General features: G+C 43.9%; 1 long non-coding RNA gene across 4 annotated transcripts in view; it reads left to right on the top strand.

Moving 5' to 3' along the window:
* The window catches only part of LOC128782513 (uncharacterized), a 52,308-nt gene extending 31,427 nt beyond the window's left edge, over positions 1-20,881 (top strand). For 3 of the 4 annotated variants that reach the window (XR_008428817.1, XR_008428820.1, XR_008428819.1), the window contains 4 exons: positions 10,047-10,107; positions 12,005-12,118; positions 18,398-18,499; positions 19,511-20,881. This is a non-coding gene — a long non-coding RNA (uncharacterized LOC128782513). The remainder of the gene's footprint in view (positions 1-10,046; positions 10,108-12,004; positions 12,119-18,397; positions 18,500-19,510) is intronic. The other variant, XR_008428818.1, reaches the window with a different exon arrangement.
* Positions 20,882-21,343: the final 462 nt, after the last annotated feature.

Below are 21,343 nucleotides of genomic sequence, written 5' to 3'. Positions count from 1 at the left end.
TCAGCAGAGACACGTTCAAGGTCACTGTCTTTGTAGAGGAGATGGGGAGAGAAAGGTTTGCTATGATGGAGGGAGATCAGGAGGTGGGCACACACGAAGTGTCTCTGCAAGGTACCACCTTGAGTGTACAACACATGTTGGAAGAAACCTCAGTGGCATCTCTGACAAACCACACCAAAGATTTTTGTCATACCTTCCCAATGTTAGAGCTGGTAAAGCATCACATTCCTTTAATTCTTTTTAATGTGTAAACTCTTAAAATTTTTTTTTTTTTTTTGGTATTTTTGTTTACGTCTCTTGGCTTCTCTGGAGCACCTCTCCACTGACTAGTTGCTGGTAGTGCCTATTCCCAATTAAAGTAAGTTTTTCCCAGTATAAAAAAAATACAAAATAATAATACCCCCCACCCCTAAAACTCTGAAACTTAAAACCAAGCCTATGTTAACATAAAATTGTTAAGTACATTTAAAGTAGCTGATAAGGTGATATAGAGATGGACAATATGACCAGTACTGTGAAATTCACATCAGTTTTAAATCACCACTTATATTCAGGGGACTGTAGATGACTAGAGATCAATAATTGCAATGAAATCTTTATATTGCCATTTTTGAAATTACATCCATTAATGGACCTGAACAATTAAACAAATTTTAAAGAACAAGAAATCTATCAAAGTATGTCTATATATTTATATTTACAGATACAGTCTGTAAGATTACAATGAATATAACTACTTTCTCTCAACAGTATATACAGATATGCACTGCCTACATACATTTTTGAAAATGTCTTTGAAATGTATTCATTGAAGTTAATTATACAGGTCTAATACTTCTCTTCATTTAATGCTATAAAATTAATGGCCCTTCATTTTTATCTCCAATGCAAATGATCATGTCATTTCCAACTGCACCCAGCTCTTTCTCTCATATGCTGAATATGATTAGTTTTCCTTTAGCAGAATTAGAGCATGTGATTATCTGAAGTTAAGCAAGAGCAATGTCTCCTGATGTTATTTCAGAGTTTCTGTTATGCTATAGTATTCTCAACAAACAGGATTCCAGAAATGCATGCTGCAAAAATGTTAGCCAAGTGAGCTCTAGAGGCTGTGGCCTTTGGTGAGCGCAGAGAAACCAACAATGGCAACTCATAAATCTTCAGAATCTTCATAAGAGATTAGCTAGACATTACAGCAAACACTTGGAAAAACAAGAGGAATACAGCTACTTCCAAAAGTATAGGCTGTCTCATCTGGAAATACTTCCACTGAGGTGCAGCTGAAGTGAATGTCTTGAATGATTTCAATGGGAGCCAGGTAGAGCTTGTAACAGCCTCTTTTTAAATCAATATTCCATATTTGCATGAGCGAGAACTAGACAGGTGTCACCTAATTTTCTAGAAGTTAGACATCTAAGCTCAAAGCCCAGAGACATGCGCACTTACAGCAGTTATTAATTTTCTTCCTCCATTTTGGTTGTCAATCAACTGCTTGTGCATGATGATGATGGAGCACGCATCTACTGTTTGACGTGAAAAACAGACATAATTTTAAACAAGTGTTTCTAGCTTTCAGATATTCTGCTTGCAAACACGGCAGACAAATTCTGCACTCATAAATGTAATTAGTGATTGAATGATTTTAAGATATATTCTCCATAGAAATTAACTCAGAGTGTTCTGTATAATGGCAATTAAAAAAAATATATTCTTCTCTTTCTTCAAGCAAGACAGGGGAACTTTAGAATATAATTTAAAACATAATAAAATTAGATGAAAAAATTTTCTAAATTATGCATTGCAGGTATCACTTAACAATTTTTTGCTTCTTTATCAAGTCAAAATGTCAAGCACAAGTTTGGGAACAGGGTATGCCAACAGGGTGCAGTTGGAAATGACATGATCATTTGCCAGTGGTGGAGCATTGTTTTGTGCTCAAAGCATTTGCAATGTAATTTGGTTTTCTTTGCTTTCTTTCTAGCATAGCTGAAGTGTCCTGTTGCTATAGAGGCCAGAGCTGAGCTGGCACCGACGACTGTACATACACCTGAAGCATTAAAAATCCTGATTAAAAGCTGCCGTCACAGCTCCATAGATATACATCTTGTGGAGGGCATCTGTCTGTAAATGCCAGATGCATTGTCAAACATCAACTTTTGCTTTTGGCTCTATACATACCAAAGTCCTTTACCTGCTCTTTCAGCTTTCTGTTGCCATTTTTCGTGTATTAGGTTTAGATTTCTAGAAATTGAGTAGGTCACTGTAACCAGCTATTGTTTGGATGAATGACACAATTCTTATCTGCTCCTTTCTGCTTCTTAGATGTGTTTTGAACTACATATTTCCATGTATGTATATAAGGCAACCCTGCTAGTAACTATGCTCTTAGAGCATAAATGTAATACAGTAAACACCTAGGCAGAAACAGAAGGCAGTTCATGATGATATATGTTAGGAGTGAAAAAGCCTGCTAAATCAGCAACCCACCAGAACTGAGAGGTAATCTAAGGCCAAATACCTAATTTGTATGTGGGTTTAATTCTTATAAAGAAGCAAGCCTTTGTATCTCACACTCAGTACTTTTGGGAAGAAAAGATTCCGATCAGTCCTCTGTAAAGCCCTTTGCAATGCCACATTATTGGCAAGGAACATGTATTTTTCTAGTGCAGCCAAGTTTTGTACTAACTACCTCTTCATTGGAGTCTGTGTGGTATGTTCTCATAGCTTCATTTCACATTGCAGATTTATAAAAGTGGAAAAACTACAAGCTGAACCAAAATGGTAAGGGCAGTGGATTTCATATACACCACACACAGCTGATAATTTCCCTGATTTTCACAGAGAATTGCAGATTTTCCCTTCTCACTTGGAAAAGCTGCAGGCCACAGTGAATTTGAGAATAACTTGGCTTGGTGTGTGCCATGTGTACCAAAATGAGCTCAGGAGAGCGGGAGAATGGTGGCAGTAGGGCTGCTGCGTGTGCACCACACTGCTTGTTAGACAGGATGTGGGAATGTAATGGGTGCAGTTCCAGGGTGTCCTTCTCAACTGAAAAGGAGATCTTACAAAAAGTGTAATTCTGAGAATGACATCAACGACTTGTAGGGATGACCTCATGTCTGCAGTTCTGGGTCACAGATCTGATTAGGATGCACTGCAAGGAAAGCAGTGGGGATCACTTCTGGATCTCCTTGTAGAGCCTGGAGAAGGAATGTCCAAATAAAATAAGAAGTGGAGAATAAAAGGTAGTGATGATAGAACAAGGAAAAAGCAGTGAAACCTTTCCAGCTTAATGTTAAAATCTGTGGGGAGCTACCACTTTGTATTAACATTAGATAAACCCATTTCTCTGGTGCCTTTGTCCTTCATGCTCCTCACAGAACAGTCTCTAGTAAATTGCTATGATTCAACTCCCAGGTGATTCTATTCTTATCTTTATTCTTAGTTGGCTATGGTGATTGTTACATGGAAAAAACCCACAGATTTTGAATCATTTGTGACCCACTCAGGCTTTTTCAGTCTGTCTACAGCTTGACTGTTGCTGCAATGTCTACTAGTAACAAGCAGGAATTCCCATGGGCTTAGAAATGTTTCAGCAGTAAAAACACTAAGGTGCTACCCAGAGTTAATCTCTGTGCAGCAGCCTGCAGCACTGCCCTTCAGAAAAGAAAAGATAGTCCAGAATAGGAGGTGGCAGTGTAATTTTTTTGTTGCTGTTGGACACTATCTTTGGAACTGTATCCATCCAACAACATGGTCATTTTTAATGACACAGATGATTTAATGTTATCTTGCTCCTCAGTAATTGTGGAGAAAGCTGTGATAAAGAGAGCACCAGTACATAGAGCATGTCTATATACACTTGCAGTTGTATTGCAAGAGCAACCCTAGCCCTGCTCTGCACTGTGGTTTTGTTCTCTGTGCAGCTGTTGGGAAGCCTGAGAGAGTCACACTACCATGGGATGAGCCTCAGCTCAGGATGTTGATGGGTCTACACCCTCTCTGTCCTCCCCTAGGCCTCCTTCTTTCAGAGGAAAGATTTGTTGAAAGAAAGGGAGATATGGCTGATGTTACTTTTTGTAGCTGCTTTTGCTCATCCTGAATTTTGTGGTCAACATGCTTGAGCCTGTAATAAGAAAAATCCTCTGCCTACCAGCTCATTCTGTTTGGTGTCCTAAGGTCTCCCACCATGAATGGTCAGCAAGCTCCAGGAGGAAGACTGGGGCAGAAAGCCCTGCTGGGTGATGCACCAACAGATAGGTTCATAAATGAAGTTCTATGTTTGGCTACAAGTCAGGATGACCTCAGGAGCACTCCTTTGTCATTTGCAGCTCTTAGACTCAGGACTCCTTATTGAATTTATCAGAAAATTGCAGTAATTTGAGCAGTAGCTACAAGACGTATTGAAGTGGGCTAGCTAAATGAAACAGCAGTCTTCGAAACCATTTTAAAAAACCACTCTTCTCTCCGATGAGTTCTAGCAAAGAACTATATCCACTGAAATCATGGGGAATTATCTGCCACTAAATCAAAGGAAAGCTGTTTTAACAAGATGACTGTGTCAGTCCATCTTCTCTTGCTGCCTATCAGGTATGTCAGCAGTATCAAAAAACTTGGGTAATTTCTTACTTCTTACAAGATCAGTCCCTGTACAGCAATGGTTGTGCAGGAGTGGGAACTCTCTCCTGCCCATTTCTGCTAGCAGTGAAGTTTTTGAGCAAATCTGCATTTATTTACATACCTTGCAGCAGCAGTAACCATAACCTCACACTATAATTATGCAGCAACCAAACTCCAAACAGGGAGTTTAAATGAAGTTAATTTCTGAAGTGCTTTATTTATAAAAGAAAAGTACAGTATCATGTTGATGGTTCTGAATTCCTTGAAGGAAGGTAAAGCTTGTCTACTACCCATTTACTACTTGCTGCTTGCCAGTCTATCAAAAGTAATGGGAGACAAAAATTGTTTTCAACATTGTCTTTTCATATGCAAGTGTCCTCTTTCTTAATTTTTTTCCTGAAAAATCTGCAATGCTGACCTCTGTTACAAGATGCCTCACATCTAATTGAACACTTCTACTATCCGAGTGCTGGTCATAAGACATGAGCCTTAATCCTGAATCCTTGAATCCCAGAATCAGAGAATCATTATGGTTGGAAAGGACTCCTGGAGATCATCTTGTCCAACTGCACTACCAAGGGAGGATCACCCAGAGCAGGTGGCACAGTAACATGTCCAGCTGGGTTTTGAGTGTCTCCAGAGAGGGAGAATCCATGACCTCCTTGGGCTGCTTGTTCTAGTGCTCTGCCACCCTTAATATAAAGTTCTTCCTCAAGCTGAGGTGGAACTTCTTGTGGTTTTGTTTATGACCATTGCTCCTCATCCTGTATCTGGGCACCACTGCAAAGAGTCTGGCACCATCCTCTTGGCATCCACCTTTCAGTTATTTATATGCATTGATGAAATCCCCTCTCAGTCTTCTCTTCTCTAGACTAAACAGGCCCAGCTCTCTCAGTCTCTCCTCATAAGAGAGATGCTCCAGACCCCTCATCATCTTTGTGACCCTTTGCCAGACACTCTCCAGGTGCTCCTTGTCTCTCTAGCACTGAGGAGCCCAGAACTGGACACAGCACTCCAGATGTGCCCTCACCAGGGCCCAGTAGAGGGGGAGGATCAGTTCCCTTGACCTGCTGGCCACACTCTTCCCAGTGGAGCCCAGGATCCCACTGGGCCTCCTGGCCACAAGGCCACACTGCTGGCTCATTGTCACCCTGTGATCCACCAAGACTCCCAGGTCCTTCTCCACAGAGCTGCTCTTTAGTGGGGCAGCCCCAGCCTGTGCTGGTACTTGGGGTTATTCCTCCCCAGGTGCAGGACCCTGCACTTGCCCTTGTTGAGCCTCATTGGGATTTTCTCTGCTCAGCTTTTCAGCCTATCAAGGTCCTGCTGAATGGCAGCTTTCCTCCAGTCATTTGGCACCTCTTCAGTTCTCCATGATTTTTCAAAGGTGATGGACAGCAGCTAACAACATCTGCCAGCTCCCTAATACCCATGGGTGTATCCTATCAAGGCTCATGGATTTATGTGTGTTCAGTCTCCTCAGCTGATATTTCACCCAGCCCTCCACAACCAAGGGGAAATCTTCCCTTCTCCAGCCTCCCTCTCTTACCTCCACGATCTAGGTTTCCTAAGGAAGCAGCAGTAAAAACTGAGGCAAATAAGGCATTCAGCAATTCTGCCTTCTCTGTGTCTTCCCTCACCATGACATCCATCTGATTTAGCAGTGGCACCACATTTTCCATAGTATTCCTTTTGCTGCTGATGTACTTTTAGAAGCCCTTCTAGTCCTTGATATCCCTTGCCAGACTCAATTCCAAGCAGGCCTTGTCCTTCCTTTTCACATCCCTTCATACCAACGATGTTCCTACAGCCCTCCCATGCGACCTGTTCCTTTTTCCATATTCCATAAATTTCTTTCTTCCAACCCAGATTAACTAGAAACTCCCCGCTCATTCATACAGGTCTCTTGCCCATGAACTATTTCTGATTCATGGGAATACACTGGTCTTGAGCTTGGAGGAAGTGATGCTTGAATATTGACCAGCTCTCCTGGACTCCCTTATCTCCTAGGGAATTCCTCTAAATAGGTCTTTGAAATGGTTGAAGTTTTCTAGGAGTTTGGAGTTCTAGTCCTGCTTATTGCTTTGCTTCCTCCATGCAGGGTCCCAGTTTCCACTGTCTCATGATCACTGCAGTCATGTCTGCTCCTGACATTCACATCTTCAACATGTCCTTCCTGGTTTGTTAGTACAAGATCCAGCAATACACCTTCCTTGTTGGTTCCTCCACAACTTACATCAGAAAGTTAGCTTCAATGATCTGCAGAAAGTTCTTGTGTGTGCTGAGTTGTGTTGTCTCTCCAACAATACCAGGGTGGTTGAAGTTCCCCAAGAGAATCAGGACCTGTGATTGTGAGGTTACTTCTAGCTGTTCACAGAAAGCCCCATGAACTTCATTCAGGTAGCCTGTATTGAACACTCACAATAGTGTCACCTCTATTAGCCTGTACCTTAATTCTTACCCATAAGCTCTCAATTCTTTCATCTATGCTTGAGTAGAGCTTGATACATTCCAGTTGCTCTCTCACACCAAGAGCAATTCCACACCTCACTGACCTGTCCTTTCTAGAAAATACATAGCCACCCATGACAACATTGTAATTTTGTGAGCTATCCCACCATGTCTTGTAATTGCAATGAGATTGTGGCCCTGCTACCGCACATAGAGATTTCTAGTTCTTGCTGTTTATTCCCCATGCTGTGTGTATTTTTATGTACAGCCACTTCAGAAAGGTAATCAAGCATCCAGCTTCCCCAGAAAAGGGTTTTGGAGGATTCATCATAACCATATGTTGCATCCTGGGATTGGATTTTAGGGGTTCTTATTTGTGTTAGCTAGCCGAGTCCTGGGTACCCCCACGTTTCCCCCGTGTTGCTCCCCTCCCTGCGGTGTCTGGCCCCATGCTGCCTGCTGTTGGGCTTTCCCCTCTGCCACTCCTGTGACCACTCCCCCATCCGGCCCCGGGAACCCCCGTGTCCGCCACCCCATCCCCACAATCCCACTCAGCCCAAGGCTTGGTGCCCACCCCTGCAGTTCTCGGGTTGGTCACTGTCCTACGTCATCATCGCATCACCCGCACGGACTGGGGGGGGGGGGGGGGGGGGGGGCGCATCTACCCTCCCTATCACATCCCCTATATCATCCCACTCCCTCACGGGTTCCGGCGCCATTTCCCCCACGTGGAGTGGGAAGTGCAGGTCGCTACCCCCCCACCACAGCTCTCAGTGACAATAAAGCCTTCCTGCCTTCCTTGTGGGTGTTCTGGACATTCCTTCCCTCTTTACCTCGGATCCTGTAGCATGGGCGAGAGAACCCGGCAGACCCCAACCCGCGTGCCGGTGCCAGCGGCACGCAGGAGAGAAGTGGCGAACCCGGAAGTCCGGGGGGTGGTGGCGCTGGAGGGCGTTGGAGCTGCCCCGGACTGTGGAGAAAGAGAGAACGCCGCAACCATACACACACTTGATGTGGTTAGCCCTATGATTCTCATCTTGAGAAGCAGTCAAGGAACATCTGTCACCGCACTGGTTGAAATTACCTATTGCCCAGGAGGAAGAGATGGCACAAGCATTGCGACTTTGGACCTCATCATCTGACTCCTTCATTTTAAAACCTATCTCACCAAACTGACCAGCCTGCTGCCAAAGATTCTCTTGCCCTTTTTAGATGGAATGATCCCATCCTTCTCTATCAGACTACAATCATTAAAGCACAATCCATTGTCACAAAAGCCAAAACCAGCACCAGCCACAGACCAGATGTTGATTTGAACTATGTGCCTACTTCTGGCTTCTTTTCTAACTTGGAAAAATAAGCAGACGTTGACCATGTTAGAAATTGTGTAATATACTCTTTATATTACAGTGGAGAAAAATATGAACCCTACTTTTCTTGTTCTGACCAACATTTACTTCTCTTTGTTGGAGTATTTCAGCCAGTAAAAAGGGGAAAGCAATAAAAGATGCGCTAAAGTATAAAGTAAGAGGAAGCATATCTTTACAACTGTTAGATCTGTGAATTTTATTTATTCGTAGTGGTAAATACAGCACTTCCCTGACCCACATCCACAGCACTCTATCCTTGATGACAAAGAATCATTTTACCTGGTTGAGTTGTATTACTTCATGCTGCTACCCAAATACTGCCTGGCTTCCAGTTTCTTAATGTATGTGGTTTGGGTCCTGGTTGCTAGTTGGAGGTCTTTCTAGAAAGGCTTTTTTTTCCTCCTAAAATAGCTGTTTTAAAACTTTGAGTATTGTTTACACTTTCTAATGTGTAAGCATCTTGGTAAGCATAGAGACATATATCTAGATAATCTATGGTTATCTCCTAAGGCTGTTACACACATTCCTTTCACTTAACTGTTCTTCTGGCCTAGCATGGTCCCTTACCTATACCAGAAGAAAGACTATTAGTGGTAGCTTTCAGATGCACTCTCCAGCTAGAAAACAAAGCAAAATATAGAGGGTTGGGGTGTTGGTCTGTATGGTGTTTTCAGGATGGCAGTAAAGAGGGGAAGTATGTCCAACAGGCAACCCAAGCAGGGCTGCTACTGACTGGGAGACTTTGCAGCCTGCTGGAGAGATGCTCTGCCTCAATTCCTGGAGTCGTGGGACCTCCTTGCTATGTCCAACCAACTCTCAATTTCCCATTAGCTCTAGATCTAACCCGAGGCAGACTATCCCTGTGCTTTACTTTGAAAAAATTATAGTTTTAAGAAACATGATGTCCTAGGGTGACTTTATGATGCTTCTATCCCCAGCTGTCTGTTCTGTTTATGCTGGATATTATATTCTGTGACGTCAAGATGGGCTCTGAGAGCAAAGGTGGGGAGAAGAAGAACCACAGAGTTGTTGTCAGCCTGCACTCACTCCTCTAAAAGCAACACTCTTCCACATTCTGCCCTGGACTGTGTTGTCTGGGCACGGACAGAGCAGAACAGAGCCCTCCTTTGCTTTTTAGTTAGTTTAGCTAGCTGAGGCAGTCCAAGTTTTCCCTGGACTGTTTTTCTTTCCCTGTTCTTGGATCCAGTCAAACCTGCTCTGGACTGGGACCTGGGGAAACACCGAGAGCTCGCACTTTGTGGCCCACCAGGGCCTACTGTGGGCAGCAGCAGCCTTTCCCAGCACTGGAGGGACTGAAAACAGAGACACCACCCACCAGACAGACTTTCTGAATTTGTCATCTCTTTAGAGCGGCAAATTAGTTTTGTCATCTGGTATTGTTCATTTTGTGTGCTGGGGAGTGCTTTGCCTGTTAAATAAACAGGTTTTTTTCCACTTCTCTCTGAGGAAATTTTTCCCAAACTGGTTGAGGGGGAGGAGCTGCATAGGTTGGCTTTCTGGGGTAGCCCCTTTTGAAGATTTTCTCCCAGATTTGCCCTAAACCAGGACACATGGGTGTAACTAATTTTTTTTTTTCTTTTTTAGTTAGTGTTTATTTCCTGAATTGATACTGCAGTCCAAAAAGAGCATGAAAATGAAATGACAGGTGAGTGCAGAGAGAAACTAATTATGATGGTGTGAAAGAAATTTTCTATAAATTGGAACTAAAGGTTACTTAAACAAGTTAAAAATATCTATGTAGATAGGAGTCATCACCTATACATCCCTTTATGGCCTCATTTACACCACTGGCATCCCATCACTGGTGTCAGCTTTGTAGGATTTGTACCATTTCCAGGAGGCTTTACCCTTCCACTCATGTGCTGAGCAGCAAATGGTGAGGCAGGGCTGCTCCTGGCCCAGCATTCTGTAACTGGACCAGAGAGGGTGCCATGTACTTTTTGTGCACAGATCAGCCTTCACCCCTCAGTTCTGTCTGTGTGTTGCTGGAACAATGGTTTTCCCTGATCTGCCATTTCTCAAAGTGTTCAAAGACCAGGAACTTGACTTCTTGTGTGGTTTTCTGGGTCTTTTCCGGCCAACAGCAGAGATATCTTTATACTGTTGGCTGCAAGTAAAGTAATACAAGGCTCTTTTTTGAATTTACTGATCTAGCTATTCTCGTGCCAAGACATTCACTTGAGATATATTTTCCTATCTCATTTTCCTTAGTGCCAACCCTATTTTTCTGCAATATCCTCTTCCTGCCACAAGACAGACTCCCCGGACACCTACCATTACCCTCTCTTGTCCAATGAGCTGCTCACCCAGGAGAAGTTTCTTTCAAACCACCTCACATAGTATTCCTTGAAAGGGTGACACTGATATCCACAGAGATAGGTTTCTACTGTGAAATTCTGACATCCAAATGAGTTTAAAATTTCTTTCTCTGATATCTCAGTGACTGTGCAAGTTGTGACTGAAGCAATAATTGACGGGTTTTGACAAGTGCAGATTTTAAGTAACTATTGAGGATGCAAATGCCTAGAATAACTATATAAAACAATAAATATAAACCAGTTTGAAGTCAAAAGATTCATACTAATCTTTCATGTGAATAGATAAAAAAATGTCCATTTTTTTGCAGAATTTTTCTATCTTACAAAGAAGTAATGTGCAGATCCTTGCATGTCATACTTCCATGGCATTATTTAGCATTTAAAGCAAAAATCTGTGTGCAGTAGGGATATGTGTGTATAACTAATGGCAGCATTTAGGCCTTTATCTATCATGTCATTGAAAATTGTGTTAATTTAAAAATAAAACAAGGCTTTGGGAATTTTTCAGGGTCCTATTCATTAATTTCAAAAGTTCCATTAGTTTGATGGAAGAAAGGCTGTACACTATAATCATCTGCCAGCTGGTGATTTGTAATTTTAAGTAGATTTAGGAACACAGTCTCAGCCTCTGGCTTCTTTGCTTTACAGAGCAAACAGAGAGTCTACAGTGGCCTCCAAAGACTATCAGACATATCAGATTGGACGTTCTCCACCAGTTTCCCAATTGTTTCCTAGCCTTGAAATGAAAAAGGCAAAAACCACCAGATTTCCCTGGTGGATACTCCAGCTCTGGGTCAGCATGACAAAACATCTTTCAGGACAGTCCATGATGTGCTGTAAACTACATCACACTCTTTTGGCTCCAGGAAAGGCCAGTAATGGGGAAGGAGGAACAAGCTCTTCTCATCTTGTTGGTGTCTGCTCAGCTGTCAGAGTAACACTTTTATTTGGCTGGGGACCCCATCTCACAAGGATTTCTTCCAAAGTGGCATTCTGAGAACAACATTGCTGCCAAATTTGTCTTATCTCATTAGGTCCTAGATATGATTTGCTCAATGTCCAAATAAACTGTCTTCCCTAAGTCCTGACCTTGAAAACTCAAGTGAATTTGACAGCCAATCTGGGTTGGTCTTTCTTTTCTCTGCTAATGATATGTGAAAGTGGAAATTCAGAAGTTTCCACAGAAGTGCTGCTTTCCATATTTCACTTTTCTTCTTTATTTAGAGACATGGCAAAACACTGGAGTTTAGTGAGAAGTTGGCTGTACTCTGGAATTCACCAGCACCAGGGTCCAGGACTTCGTTGATGCATGAACAAGGGAGGACAGAGCTGTGACTGGTAATGAATGCAATCCTACTCCTGATGAAGTCAATAATCAATTTACTGCCATGCTAGGATCAGCACTGAGAGGAGAATGGAACAGCTGTGATGGAGAGCTGAGAGTAACAGACACCTGTGCCGGGATATGAGTCATGAAGCAGCAAAAGCAGCAGAAAAGAAGAGGGTCATGACTGTAGAGGAGGAAGTGGACACCCAAAGTTGTGTGAAACATTAAAATCATAGAATCATGAAACACTTTAGTTTGGAAGGGATCTTTACTTCTGTTACGGTGAATTGCGATGAAAAAATTAAGACCCTACAATTCCTATAAAGAATTGTAGGGATGGTATGTTTATTCAGTGCTGGAGGCATGTAAGGGATTTTTCCCTTTCAAAGAACATGCATGCCCCTGAAAACACCTGATCTTTTTTTATTACTCTAGCTAATTTACATATTCATAGAATTTCACAATAATTTCATGCATATTCATTCTTCTGATTTCATGTTACACTTACAGCTAGTTACACTTGTACTCAGTTTTTGTCAGAAAGTACAGAAAAAACTCCTGGGTCACTCTGCGCTGTCTGTTTCAAGGTCTGAAGAGTCTTCCTTATCTCTTATCTCTTTAGCTTGGAAATTTGCATTCTTTCTCCTTAGCTGGGGCAGTTTTGCTAGTGCTGCAGTTACCAGACTAAACAGCATATTTTAGCAAGCTCAAAGTAGCACATTTCACCTAAATCCAGAAGAATTTTTACCTTGTTAAATTTTCACTCTGTTTCAATGGGACATCTTCAAGTAGTTGAGGTGGTTCAGAGTTCTTTCCAATATGACTTTGAATGAGCCCCAAGAATGGGGCATCTACCACCTTTCTGGTCAGCCTGTTCCACTGTTTCACCACCCTCCCTGTAAAAAATTGATTCCTTATACCTAGTCTGAATCTACCCTCTTTTGGTTTAAAACCATTAGTTCTTCTCCTGTTGCAATTGACCCTGCTAAAATCCTGTACCCATATTTCTTATAAAGCATCTTTAAGTACTGGGGAATTAAGATCTCCCTGGAATGTTTTCTCTTCAGGCTAAAGAGCCCCAACTCTCTTAGTCCTTCTATACAGGAGAAGTGCTCCAGCCCTCTGATCATTTCTGTGGTGTCCTTTAGCCTTGCTCCAGCAAGCTGATGCCTTTCATGTGCTGAGGACTGCAGAGCTGGATGCAACACTCCTAGTGGGATCTCACCAGAGCAGAGCAGAGGGGCAGAGTCCTCTCCCTCAGCCTACTCAGTCTTTGGATTCACCCCAGGATATAGCTGGCTCTCTGGGCTGTCAGTGTACGTTGTTAGTCATGTCCAGCTTTTCATCCAAGAGCACCCCCAAGTCCTTCTCGGTAGGGTTGCTCTCAATCCCTTCAACCCCCAGCTATATTGATACTGGGGTTGCTCCTATCCAGGTGCAGGACCTTGTTCTTGGCCTTGTTAAAACTTACGAGTACTTGGGCCACTTCTTGTGCTTGTCCAGGTCTCTCTGGATGACATCTCATCCTTCAGGTGTGCCAATAGCACCACGCAGCTTGGGGTCATCTGCAAATCTGCTGAGGGTGCACTCGACCCCACAGTATCACTGATGAAAATATTAAACAATCCTGGGTCCAGTATAGATACCTTAGGGATACTACTTGTCACTGATCTTCATTTGAAAGCGTATTTTTCACAACTCTCTGGCTCTGTCCATTGATCCAATTCCTTATACACCAACAAGTACACCCTTGAAATCTGTTTGGATTCAGTTTGGACTTCAGAATGTTGGGTGGGACCATGTCAAAGACATTACATAAATCCAGATAAACATCATCCATAGGTTTTCACTTGTCCACTCATGCAGACACTGCACCAGTTCACTGCACTAATTCACTGCATTTCCAGTGCAGCTCTGGTTGCCTCTTACCTCAATGTCACCCATAAGCTCACTTGCACTGGTGACCCTCAGGTTCAGTAACAGATCCCCTCTGCAGGGCTGTGAACTACCTGTCTTAAGAAGTTATCCTCTCTGCATTCCAGCAGTCCCCTGGATTGCCTACAGCTCACCAGAGATGTTGGGGGTTGAAGTTCCCCAGCAGAACAAGGTCCTGTGAGCATGATGCCTCCCATAGCTGGAGCAAGATTTTGTAGTCAATAGATTCTCAGTGATCAGGGGGCCTGTAAAAGGCACAATCCAAAAGCTTCCTTCTGTTACCTCATTCTCTGATTCTCACACAAAAAATCTCAATCTGTTTGCAGCTGTTCTTCAGAGAGACCCCTTCATATTCCATTCATTTCTTGATGTAGAGCGCAATCCCTTCTGAACAGCCTGTAGCCATCAGTAGCCACACTCATCACAAGATTCATCCCACCATCTTTCAGAGATGATAACTAGTTCATATCCTTTTAGCAGCACAGTGACTTCCAGCTCCTCCTGATTGTTACCCACAACTGCATCCATTGGGGTAGAGGCACTTCAGCTGAGCTGTCATCTATGTAGTATTTTTAGAGGCATGCTCTTTAATCTTTCTGAGATTTTTCACCAGTGTTCACCTCTACACTTCTATTACCTTGAGTCATCTCTGTAAGACTATTATTTTCTTCTAAAATAGGGTATCTTTACGAAAGTGTCACTGTTATCTTTGATATATCATGCTCATCTTGGCAAATCTTTGCAATTAAGAGGTTGAGTTGTACCTTAAAAATGAAGAATAGTCAAATAGTTTTCCAGACGAAGAGGACTTCTGGCTGCATCTATGACCTAGCAATTTTAACCTCTATATTCTTGAATTTTCTAGTCACCAGCTTTGGAGTGCCCATTAGATTATTTATGCAGAGGGCACAGATCCAGTTTAATGATATGCCACCATCACTCAATAAATATGAAATAAAAATATTGTTTTCAAATTTATATTTTAAATATCTGCTTAATCAAGTACAATGAACGAAGTGAGTACCTACATGTAGCATTACAGTCCCTGGGTGGGCATGGATAGTTTGGATTTAAATTTACGCAGGGACTTCACCTATCACATTCCATCCTAAGCAGCAGACATCTCACTGCTCAGCTGTGTGGGGATCAGATCAATCAGCAGTTGAGATCAGGGTGTTTCAAACTCCCTATATATACTAGGTTTGGACAATAAAACAGGCTGTTTGTTGCATGAAGCTTTGAGGTGTGTGTGTTGTCCCTGTCTTTGACTACTGGCCCCATGAGACACGTGGCCTTAACGTACCATGTGGTGACGTCCGTGGAGAGCAGCCAGACCAGCAAAAAGCTGGAAATTACCAGAGGCGTGCATGGAGACCCACCCAAATTATACAGTGAGCAGAGTTGTTTTGCGGCAGAAAGCTGATAAAAAAAATCTGTATTTCCTTTGTATATACCCATTTTAAATAGAAGAAAAACTCCACTGGAAAACATAGTAGAATCCATCTCTGTGGAAGAACATCCAGCGATGCAGGTATGGAGTAACTTTCTAAGGGAACAGGACATAGATTTTGAAGAAGAGAATTTATTAGATCTAATAATCTGAACTAGAAATAGAGGATTGGAACCTACCAAAGAGAATGCATTAAATAGACATACAAGGACACAGACTGGTAAATATATAATGGATGCAGCTTACAGGGGTGACAATAGTGCAGTTAAAATCCTAAGACCTTGGAAACAAATATTGAACTTAATAATACAGATAAAAACCAAGACGCATAGTGAGGACTGGGTGCTGGGAAAAGCAGCTGCGTTGTGCCATACAGCACTGAAAAGGCATCACGTGCAGGAGCAACAGCCACATGAGCAGCGGGGCCAGGAAGGACAGCTGAATCCCAGCAGGCGGCAAGAGCCCACGTGGTGCTGACACCTCAGCATGTGCAGGCAGTTCCCCGGCCAGTGGTGCAGCCTTGGAAAGCAGCAGGGGTACGGCTGGCATAGACAGTCCGCTTGCTGCTTGCACCACGGCGGCTGCTGGTGCTTGAATGGGCAGCATGCTAGATTGCACTATTCAGCCACATGAGCCAGTGCATGGCAGGGCAGAAGCCAACACAGCCATGGCACCCACCCAGCACCGCTGTGCTGGGCTGAGTCCCCTTCCAGCCACCCTGAGCTATCATCCCGGGTTAGGCTGTGCCACCGCAGCAGCCAAGCACCCCAGGACCATCCCACAGTGCCACATGGTCCCCAGGGCCACCCACGCACTGCCTGCACTGGGCTGCTGTGCTGGGTGGAACCATGTTGTTGGTGTGGGTGGGCACACTGCACTGCCCTGCTCTGTGTGACCAGACCACGAGGCGGCCGCTCCGGCACCTCCCTGCACCATCAGTTGGGTGAGAATCCCACAGCCATGGCGCCACACCTTGCAGGTACAGCAACTGCCCCACCAGAGCAGCCCACACCTCCCATCACCATGGAAGCACTAAGACAGCCTCCTCCTGAGACCAAATGGCCCAGCTCCAAACCTATTTGGAGGGGTGGGGCTCCGCCTCCCCGCCCCCAGTCCAACCTCTGTGGAGCATGGCTTTGCCTCTAGTGGATGTGGCCCCACCCCCTACCCTGCCTCCATGGGAGAGTCTGGGAATTACATCACCAGGTGCTCCTGCAGACATCATACCTAGAAGCAGGGCCATTATCCCTACCGCACCACCTCTGCCGGAGCTACAGGCTTCCCTGTAATATATGCTGTCAAGGAACACAAGAAATACCATCAAAGAAAGCCAGAACCATTGTTGTCCTGCATAACTCTGTGAGAATGCTGCAGCTGCTTTGCTGCCAGCAGCCCTGCCAAATCCTGCCACCACTGCAGCCTCTCCAAGCCTTCCTACATCTCTGACCATCAATTGCAAGTTTCCCAGGGCTGTGGGAGGACCAAATGATACCAAAAAAGGCAGTGCTGGGTTCTTACTCCACATACCTAGCAAAACCTCACAGCTGCCTTGCCTGTTACTGCTCTAACTCTACCAAAGTTCTCGTACCCTACAGACTAATAAACTGATGCTGAGTGAAAGAAAGGATAGGGCTAGTTTAACAGCCCCTTCCTCAAAAGGGAAGACTGCAGCATTTGAATGTGCTGGGGTTGAAACTGATTCATATGTCATGTCTTTGTTAACTAGCCCTATTGCAGTCACTATAAAAGTGTTAAGTCAGTATTTCAAATATGGGCTACTGTTTACAGAATATGAGTTAAGACTTGTGGTAGAATGCTTATTGGTTTTGCTTTTGTACACTCTGCAGACATCCTCTTTACTCCAACAACCTGAGATTCTTTTTTCCTCTCCCAAAAATCTTACCATTTTGGTTACAGGATTTCAAAATCTAAAATAAATAATTTAGATTCCTTCCTGCCTCAAGAGACAACTTTGTAAGTGTCCTTTAGATGTCAAAGTGATTCACTTTTGTTATCTCTGTTCTATAGTACTACAGATTATCTGGGTGTATAGTTTTAGATTGGTTTATTTATAATGGGAGGCTAAATGGTGCTTTCAAGAGATTTATTTACATGTGTATGTAGTTATAGTTGCTTATAGGGTCTTTATAGCATCATTGATTGTTTAGCTGAGAATAGATAGCAAACCACCTGTTCCGTAAGTTATTACTGAAAGATTTTATTTGAGGATATGAAAGGGAAGCCCACCCAGTCTGGGTCTCAGCTTTGGCCAAGCTGTGGCCTTTACTGTTGGGAGGTGTGTTCCATCATGCCTTCCCAGACTAGGTGTAAGAGACGGTTGGAAGTTCCCCTCATTTTTGCCTCACGACTGTTGCAATGGCAGACTAAGATCCTGAAGACCCCAATTGGAGTTCTGGCCTGGTTGAGGTGGATGCTCACCAAGTGATTGTTTGCAGGTGTGTTTGCTGTGTTGCCACACTACACTGCTTCGAGCAGGGCCTGGCAAGGAGCGGCTTGCTCTGTAGGCTTACACCTGCTTCACGATCCCTGCTCATCACAATAACCCATGAATTTTCCCACCTCTTGGCCAAATGAACTTTCTGGGGTAACTTCGGTGATCTCCCATGGAAGATCCCTCATCTGCCTCACGACCACCATGACAGACAGGGATTGAAGCTCCCTCCCAAGGACTGAGACTGAGACTCCTATAATCCTAACACAAGGGTGCTAGCCTCACTGAAGCAGGATGTTTGCCAAGTGTTTCCTGCAGGTGTGTTTACTCAGCCAAGAAAACAATGGGTCTCACTCACTGCTGAAATTAACTTGCCCTGCTTTGGACTGTCTGTACCCATTTTTCAATAGACTCATTTCTCCATTGTCTTTTACTGGTTCCCCCCCTCGGCAGAGGACTATAAAAGACCCCTGAGTTAACCAGAGACTCTGAGACTCCCCCTGATGGACACAACTGATCTATTGGCTGGACCATGAGGATTTCGTCTCTCTGTTGGTAGCTACATCCCCGTTCCCCTCTTTCTCTCTCTCTCTCTCTCTCTCTCTCTCCCCTTCATTTCCTTTCTAATCCTTCTATCACATTTGCTGTGGGCACTCAATAAAAGGTGCATTTGTTGTGATTAAACCAATAGTCCCCTGCTGTTTGTCTTTTGCACTTTTGGGATCAGTAAACGAACCATCACGACTCCCACTTGTACCAGTGGATTGTGACACTAGGTCATAGCCCTGGCCAGGCTATGGCTTTGACTGGCAGGTAAAGTTATCAAAACCAAGTGTTTCTGTACAAGAAAGATGAAATAAAGTCACTTTGACTAGCTAATTTGGCTTTGCAAAAGCTGAACAGCTTTCCTTTGAGATAAATGTGGAGACTTTGTCTGGAAGAAGCCCTCCAAGTCCTTATTGTGAGAAAGAGGCCCCTCAGCAATGTTAGACCCTGGGTGATAGCAAAGCATATAGGCAGTAGTATGTTTCATCTGATTGATTTTGTTCAAAAGGACCTATTTTGTTCTTGTTAAAATTGCTGGAATGAAGAAAGAGGGTGTTGCAGTGTGTTCTTGTTGTACTGTTATTCTCAGTGGTTTGTTCTGTACACTCCCTACCCTTCTCTCTGAGGCATTGGTTTAGTCCTAGTTGTCTATTGTATCCTAAACATGCCCCTTCTTCCTCATTATTCTCTGCCCATCCTTCTTCTTAGTTATCAATCCTACCTTGGACCAAACCCCAGCCCTGGAAGACCCCTAATCCTTGACACCCCATTAGTTTGTTTAAATTGTTCCCCTCCCCTGTAACTCCTTATTGGTTTGAACATTGTAATCCCCACTTTGTGTTCCTCCCCAGTCTCTTTGCTATTGGTCCCCAACTCTAAACTCCACCCTTGTCCTATCCCTTTAAAAACCACTGCCCTGCCCTTGTTTGAGGTCCTTACCTCTGTTCCATATTTGAATTATGGACACTTATATTTCACTACTTTTATGATGTAATAATTTATTTATTTTTCATCTCGCAGTTTCTATGCTGATCCACCAGTGACTGCTTAGGAAATTCAGGGCCCCGGAGGAGGTGTCACGCCCCCGTCAAGCACACAACATCGAGCACATCACAAAAGGGGAAGAAGAGGAAGAAGAGATGTACACCCCTCACAAAGGTCTTGAGTGTTCTCATGTTCTCATATTTTTCTCACGTCTTTCAATCAATTCACAAAGAAAAAGGACAAATTGTGTTACGGTGCACTCGGGCTATACTTTCCTCCCTTTCGGGGACCACTGTGACTGGAATCAGATAAACAGGGTCCCTTCCTTTCTGCTCCCCTGGGGTTGGCCGAGAGCCAGAAAGCCCTACCTGTCCAGAGCCTAGATAAGACCATGATCCTTCCCGTTCGGGCTGTCTTTCCCCCTCCATCTCATGGATTAAACAAGCTTGGAGAACCACATTGGGAATTGGAGCCTCTTTTGTACCTGTGCCCATCTCCTGACGTGCCTTCCCTCAAGGCTCCATATATCTGGGCTGGCCTAGTGATTTGGGGGGGCTGAGAGGGTAGGCTCCTGAAAATTGTTTTTCCTGTTTACAAATTGTTTTCCAAGTAGCTGGGATCTTCTAAGAGTTCTAAGGGTTAAATGGTTGCTTGGTTTTAGTGTTAATTTCTAATTTTGTAACTTCTAAGCAAATTGCCTCTGACAAGCTAGCCTGAGTTCTCACTTAACAGCTTCTAGTTTTGAGTGCTGCATCTCCAGTGATACATGAGAAACATCGCTAACTGAGAAAGCTAAGTTTGTCAATTTGAGTAAAACACTCATGTTGTCTTTGTCATCCTATCAGGTAACAAAGAACACTTTTATATTTTTTTTATATAACTCAAAGGGTGAGTTGTAGCATTACAGTCCTTGGGTGGGCAAGGATAGGTTGGATTTAAATCTGCACAGGGACTTTGTGGGAGGTGGTCCTGGGGGGGATCCACCAGGAATGCCCTGGGACACTACAATGGTCTAAGGAAAAGCATTGTCCTAGGATTCCCTCCTTCCCCCATGTCTATCACTAGTTGTACCCTCCCCTGTTAATGTCTATCAACCAGTTGTACCATCCCCAGTTCTGGAAAGTTCCTAGTTATATGTACTGTGATTGGTTCTCTCCCCGAAACTACTCCTTCCCCTCTCTCCCACTGGATCACCCCATTCCTACTCCTCCCATGAGCCCCTATCCCATTGGCCCCTATGTACCCTGACCCTGCCTCTCCTTCCCCGGTTATAATTCCCGACCCCTCCTCTGGAGGAGGCTCTCAGTGTCAGCTTCCCTCTCAAAAGGTGGTCTCCCTGCATCTTCCCTGCCTCTTCCTGCCTTCCTCTACCCCTGCTGAACCTGCAATAAACCCTCAAGAACAACAGTGCTCTGGGTGTCGTCCCGTCATTCGGTGGATTAATCCTCATCGCTATCTGGGCTCCTGTCAACCAGCCAGCAGTGGGCTTCCCTGCAGGACCAAGGTCCAGGGCGGCCACAGGACTTCACCTATCCATCCTAAGCTGCAGACATCTCACTGTTCAGAAGCTGGGCTGTGTGGCGATCAGATCAATCAGCAGTTGAGACCAGGGTGCTTCAAATTCCCTATATATACACTAAGTTTGGACAATAAAACAGGCCGTTTGTTGCATGAAGTTTTGAGGTGTGTGTGTTGTCCCTGTCTCTGACCACCAACCTCATGAAACACGTGGCCCTAACATAATACCTAAGGAATTACATTGGAGTCCATTCATTTTAACTCTTGCCACCTAACTCTGAAGCAATATCACCAAAGCCAATTCATCAGCTGTATGGGTATTCCTCATTTAGGCAGTTTGATAAGAGGATG

This window comes from Vidua chalybeata, chromosome Z (genome assembly GCF_026979565.1).
Source record: "Vidua chalybeata isolate OUT-0048 chromosome Z, bVidCha1 merged haplotype, whole genome shotgun sequence".
Taxonomy (NCBI): Eukaryota; Metazoa; Chordata; class Aves; order Passeriformes; family Viduidae; genus Vidua; species Vidua chalybeata.
This window is presented reverse-complemented; position numbering and strand designations above follow the sequence as displayed.